The 6,853-nt window shown below is 41.4% G+C and overlaps 1 long non-coding RNA gene across 1 annotated transcript; it reads right to left on the reverse strand.

The window, feature by feature from the left end:
- Positions 1 to 429: 429 nt before the first annotated feature.
- LOC145655676 (uncharacterized) lies at positions 430 to 6,274 on the reverse strand. The gene is made up of 3 exons (XR_014121676.1): positions 5,740 to 6,274; positions 5,218 to 5,381; positions 430 to 4,556 (listed from the first exon to the last, which is right to left on the reverse strand). It is a non-coding gene; the product is annotated as an uncharacterized LOC145655676 (long non-coding RNA).
- Positions 6,275 to 6,853: the final 579 nt, after the last annotated feature.

Genomic DNA, 6,853 nt, shown 5'->3' on the forward strand with positions numbered 1-6,853 from the left:
GCTTCTTAACTGCACGTGGATTTTGAAACTTCAGTGAAGAAGATTAAATAACCTTCGAAAGCCTTTATGGCCATTACAGCAGTAACTCTTTATCTGATTTGGGTGACGGAAATTGCTAAATCCGCATAGAATTCGGACATCTGTGTCAATATCATCCTACTGAACACTGCAGTGATCGTACACGTAAACCAAGACGGCTGCAGCAGCCTTGGTATCTTCATAGCTGTGCACAAGGACACTCATCATAAGGACTCGGGTGACCTGATGCCATCGGAGGGGTAGTCAAGCAGGAAAACCTGCTGCAAACTGAAGTGAAAGAGGATCTCTCTCTCTCTCTCTCTCTCTCTCTCTGTCTCTCTCTCTCTCTCCCTCTCTCACTCTGTCTCTCTCTCTCTCTCGCTCTGTCTCTCTCTCTCTCTCTCTCTCTCACTCTCTCTCTGTCTCTCTCTCTCTCTCTCTCTCTCTCTCTCTCTCTCTCTCTCTCTCTCTCTCTCTCTCTCTCTCTCTCTCTCTCTCTGTCTCTCCAGTTTCCAGAAATTACACAGAACCATCAAGAGCCAATAAGCAGTTTAATTATGAGGTTCTCTATAAAGGTCCACAGTGACAGGAATTTGTCTTCTCCATGTCAACCCCCCACCTCCCACCTGTGGACAGCGACCTCCGATGAGCATTACCTCCATTTGCCTGTGCTAAAGAACATAAGAATCCCTTATGGAGTCAACGTCCAACTTCCATCAGACATTACACGTAAAATATGTCCTCACATAAGTGATGACACACTTCCTTTCCACATCGGTGAACTGTCAGCCGTGCCTGTTAAGATTCAGGACAGCAGACCATTTGTCCTTTCAATGTTAAGCCTTATTGGCTTTGGTAAAGACAGAAGCCATAGAAAGTAATATTGACAAACAGACGTTTTACTCAAATTGTGTTTAATGATACGTATTCATTTAGATCAAAAACCTACCTACAGAATAATGAAAACGCACTGTGTGCTAGAAGGTGAAGGTGTGTGGAAGGTGAGGAGCTACAGTGTAAACACATTAGTTACTGTATAAGAACATTTCACCATAACTCAGGAGGACTCAGGGTAGTGGTTATGATATTTGGGGTCAATTTTCATTAAGCATCTTCCCTTGTTTGGGAGGAGACCAAAATTAGACAGTGTTAGATATTATTATTATTAGATAGTATTATGAATAATCTCGTTATGCAATTTTCCCTTTGACTATTTTCTATCCAATAACAGTAACTTGGGAATATATTGTTAAATGCTCTAACAGTGGATTGAAGTGTGGATTAGATTCCAAGTCTGTTAAGTAGAAGTCGAGGCAGAGGGTATTACAATGTCAAAGATGGAAGACTTTTTGTACATAATATCAGACTGAATAAAAGAGCACTAGAATATAGAGTAAAGTGTACAATTACATGATATTTTCACTCTGGTGTGAAATGTCTTCTGTGTTCATCAATACAGAGGTTATTTAATCAATATAGAGGTCACTGGAAGTGTCACTGGACAGACTTCCCTTTTGACACTGCAGTTAAGTTTATGTGTACTTGAGTACACAGAGAAGATCAAAATTCAACAAGAATGTTTCAGTTCAGTCAGAGGTTAAAGGACATTTCTCATCTTGCAGCCTTAATGTTAAAAGCAGGAAACAAAGCTACACTTACGAGGGTGAGGACAGAATGTCTGTTTCTTCATTTTACATTTACCTGACACTTTTATCCAAAGTGACTTACAATTATGACTGAACACAACTTGAGGGTTAAGGGTTTTGCTCAGGGACCCAACAATGGAAACCTGGCTGTGGTGGGACTTAAACTAGCAACCTTCTGATTACTTATCAAGCACCTTCACCACTGAGCTACCACTGCCCATCCTGTTAGACCATTACACTGCAGGGTGCAAGATGTTTAACTTACTCTATAGTCATTTTATTCTCAGTGCATTCTGATTTCAGATGCATGCTTTTGGGTAACTTGAGAAGCAGTTCATTTATGAGAATTCATGTCTAGTTATTTCTGCCTTTCCCCTTTTTCTGGTTGTCATGAAGGAGTATTGTAGAGAACCTGGGATATGATTAACTCTTTGCAAAACACCTCATTAGAGCAGACATGTTTGATGGTTGAAAAGGCCTTCTCTCAGACATCTGATAAGGCCTGGGTTTGTTGAAAATCTCCTCTGGGACAGACTGGCACAGTTTGTGAGCTGCAACACACAACAGTCACGTCCCGAAGTAAACACGTCAGTACTTTGTTTTCTGATGTGTTGAAAAATGAAACTATAACTTTAACTATAACTTTTTGCCATCTAAAATAAGAAAAAAAAAAAACCCAATAGAATTTCAACAGAGATTTGTCACATAACTGTCACATGATTGTTTATGTTTTAACCGTCGTATAAATTATGAATAAATTAGATCTGTAGGCCTTGTCATACATTGCCTGAAAGTCTGAGAAAATTATTAGGATTAAAATTTACCCCACTCACACTTCTCTCTTGCACATTTGTTAATAAACATCACATTAATTATAAAACATCTAATGCTGAAATTGCTTCACTTTCAGACAACAAAATGGAGTTGGTTTACTTGGGCCTGAAAACACTGATTAGTTAGACAGCTAAAAACAAATCGCTACTCCGTGAAGTTTTGTTTATGATACATTCTCTTATACCTTCCTGTCTAACCCCGGTCTGCGTTTGCAAAGGATGTTCAGTCACCACCAAGCAAAACATGACCACACCGGGACCGTCAGTCTCCATCAGGGAAAACTGCGTGTGCCTGTGTTCACAGTGGCACTCCGGGTGACTTTGGAGGAATTTCGTGATGTCACTGTTGGCTTGTGACTAATAAAAGGAGCAGTGGGAGAAAAAAAGAGAGTAAAAATCCCTCACCCAAGTTTGTGGAAAATACGGTACAGAATTGCTTCCTGGCACGTTCTGCAAGGCAGGCTAGTTCTGCAGCAGTATATCAGGCCAGTGCTATTATCCTGACATGGATATTTATGCAGCGGATGCCATAGCGGTTTTGCAGTGCTAGCTGCCTCCTCCCTGCCCTTTGGCACGATCCCGGGGTGCCATCGATCTGGGATGGCCGTAGCCTTCTGATGTATTTTCGTCTTATGACCTGCAGAGGTCAGAATGCTAATGGCTGGCACACGATCCAGGGCCTTGGCAGGACGATATGACAAATGGCGTACGGATCAGGAAGACACGGATGGAATGAGATGCCAGGAACGTTGCTGAGAGCAGCACCCAACAAAGCAATTAAAGATTACACTGCACTTTAATCTTTCCCAGCATCCAGATTTCTGTGAGCTTCCTGTTATGCTGACCAGAACCAGGCACCAGAAAAGAAAGAAAAACCCATTAACATTTAATCACGTCCCCGGTCAGTTAGTGAAATAGGGGGATAAAATCAACATCGTACTGTGTGTTCAGAAATATCCTCAAATAACACTGGACTCCAGACACACTGGGAAGTTAAAATCCATTAGATTTTCAACTGAAGTCGTGGACATTGGTTGCACTTGAACTATTCACTTGAACGCTGCCTTGTACATTTGCGTTGTCTCAACAACTCAATAAACACGGAAACATGAATGAATGATGATTTACTATGTGATGGGGCGTAGGGTGTTCAGTGTCAGTGCGGGATCTGAGGAGCAAGCAGGCTCGGTAAGAACGAGGGGGCAAAAAAATGATCATAATGATAAAAATGCATGAAAAAACTCACGAGTCTAAAAGTCGAGCACATTCACAAACCAGATCTTGGAAGGCACTGTGAGTGGTAGTAACCTGACCCAGTTTGTTGGGATAGCCTGCAGCCCTCCTGGGGTCTTGTTCCAGCATCCTTCTTTCCTCTAAAGCCTTTCACCGCAGCCCTGCCAATGCCTCGCTGTCCTCAGGAAACTTCCTTCTGTGGCTTAAGATCCCCGTTTACTTAAGCGAAAAGAAATCAGACCTGCTAATTGGCATTTAATGGAGATGAGATGAGTTATATCGAGCTGTGTGGCGCGCGTGCCGCCCAGATCCTCAGCGTAGCTGGAAGTAGTCCCAGCAGGCCTTTCTGAAGCGCACTTTGCCTCCAGCGTGCAGCGGGCTGACAGTCTGAGCCGTGGCTTGATTTGTTTATAGCCAAGCGGGACACGCAGAGCTACGCTGGAGAGCAGGCGCGTGATGAACAGGGACCGCTCTTCTGCGTATTCGTAATCTGTGGAGCACCGACGATTCACCGTCACGTCCCACACTTTGTTTTGCATTCGTGAGGCATCCGGAGAGTTGAGAGGAACTGAAGGAGCTCTCATGCGCTGAGCTGCGGGATTTATCAGGCAGCTCGAGTCCGATGGCGGCAGGCTTCACAAACGGCCTTGAGGCATCAACCTCTCGACTTGATCCCCCCCCCCCTCGCTGTTTATTTCGTATCGATTTGCACAGTGGGGATGCCTCTTTTCTCCTTCAGTTTACATTTGCAACAGGAGATGAGGAGGGCCATGAGTAGAAGGGATGTGCTAGATAGACACTCCGTAGGGTGTCCATTTCACACGAGCTTTGTGGAAGACGAAATGAAACATGGGTTCATGCATGCAGGCCATAAGATGACCAAATCACACATATAAGCAGTGTTTGCTGTAAAAGAATCTCTTGAGCTGGTAACAGTCTAGTCATTATTATTACAACGTGCTACTGATGATGTACAGAACTGGGTAGGAATGTGTGACAGAAAGTGTAGCTCCCTGTTAGCAGCTCAGGATTCCATAGTCTGGTGTTTAACTTGAAAACATAGATAATAATATGCACTAAATCATCTGGTAATTCCAGCATGCCATTAGGAAAAATTAGACATGATTCCCATTTCTTTATAATCAGCTTTGAAATAGTACTCCTTCCATAAGTTTATTTTTGCAACAATAATTATATTTTCATGTATTCATAGAATATGATCACACCCTTAAATACTTTGGGTTTGTTTTGTATGTACATTTACATTTTCCGTATTAATTGACAGTTTTTACTAAAATTACTCATGGTCTCTTTATCAGCATAGCCAAATAAGACCAGTAGTTTACATAAGCATATTAAAGGCCATGCATGCGCAGTTGTTTATTTTTAATCTGTGAAAAATAAATATTTCCGCAAAGAAAAGTTATATTTTCCAGTTATCTTTCAATATTTTTCAATAAATTTCTTTTTTCTCTGGTGCCATTTACCATTCTGCTGTGTGGGCACCACAGATTGATTGACAGCCTCAGTGTCAAACGTAGCCCCCCACTTAGTCAGTGTGGCGCAGGAAGTAGGATCACATCAACTCGACTTTAATTGTCGGAACCTGAAGAGGTGAAAGGCTGTTAGGGGTCTCGGTCAACAGCGGAATCTGTCGTGTTTAAATAGAAGATAATCATATTCTCTGGTTAATTTATTCATTTTTTAAGAACATATTTAGAGTGGTATCATCTGTGCATTATTTATTACTTATTGATCACTCGTACTTTAAAGTTATTAGCTAATGTTAGCGAGCTAGCTTCTATTAGCGAACAGGCTTTGAGCACACGGCAGGAGCTAAATGTGAGAAAGTCAATGGCACTTTTAAAAATGACATTTGTATATGAGCTAAATTACATAAAATTAGCAAATCATAGCCTGTGCACATTTAGTTATATTCTCATCACTTGCTACATTATTGTATAAAGTGTCAAATGAAAACAATGACTTATTTAAAAATAAAGACGTACCACCTTATCATCCATGTTGCCTCTAGGAAGTGTCAGGAAAGCTGTTGCCTTCAGTTTGGGTTTACTGTCAAATCCGGAGCTGCACTGAGCCGTTTTCAAATGAGTCCACAGTAAAATGCCTGCGACAAACTCTGGAACTGGGTGTCACTTCAACCCCAGAAAGAAATCTGAGCCATTTTGATTTGGTCTCTTTTTTTAAAAATAAAATGTAGAGAGTGACCTTTCCCCCACTTGCATCCAAACACTGAGCATTTGTGTGCGTGCACCATCTCTGTTCAGAGTGAGTGGAGTGTGGGAGGGGCAGATGAGTTCACAGCTCGTGAATATGCAATATAAGGTAGCTTATGATTCGCTATAGTCAATAAGTCCTATCTATGACATCAAAGATAACACCAAATAAAGTGTAATTCCTAAATGGTCGTTAGGGGGCAGTATACAAAAAATGTCAAATTTAGAGGTTATTTTATGCACTCTGCAGTGCTCAATGAACGTTGGACTGAAGTATGAAGATGATCAGACATGTCCTGCTAATAAAGCATTTGGAGTAAGGAGAGAAAATGCTACAGGGCCTTAAGGTGGATTTGAGAAATATGGTCCAAGCTTTTAATCAGTCATCTAAAGGACTTTGACCTGCTTTAACATAACCCACCTTAAACGGCATAGTGGTAGTTAAATGATGAGAGAATACCTGTAAATTCAAATGAAGAATTTATCTGGCTAGAAGTCATGTACACCTCAGTTTTATCATGAAACCAAATAAGAGTGAAGCACTCAAAGTCAGGTAATGGGACAGGTGTGTGTTTGTGTGTGTTTGGGACTGACTAGGCCAGGAAAATGAACAGACGAGTGTTGGCTGAAATGGTTGGTTCGAATACACATATCATTTGCCAAACTAAAGAGGGAAGGGGTGTGTGTGGGTGTGTGTTTGTGTGTGTGTGTGTGTGTGTGTGTGTGTGTAGACCTGTAGAGTTCTCTAGATGACATCTTCTGAAACACCTCTAGATGAAACTGTATGAGATTTTCTGTCACAAAATATTTCTTTTGCTAAAGTTCTCTTTTACAGATTTTTCAGTATAAAATATTTTAAAAGCCCAATTTGTAAAGGGGGCATAGC

Source organism: Electrophorus electricus, unplaced genomic scaffold (genome assembly GCF_041902795.1).
Source record: "Electrophorus electricus isolate QZ-2024a unplaced genomic scaffold, ASM4190279v1 Scaffold313, whole genome shotgun sequence".
Lineage (NCBI taxonomy): Eukaryota > Metazoa > Chordata > Actinopteri > Gymnotiformes > Gymnotidae > Electrophorus > Electrophorus electricus.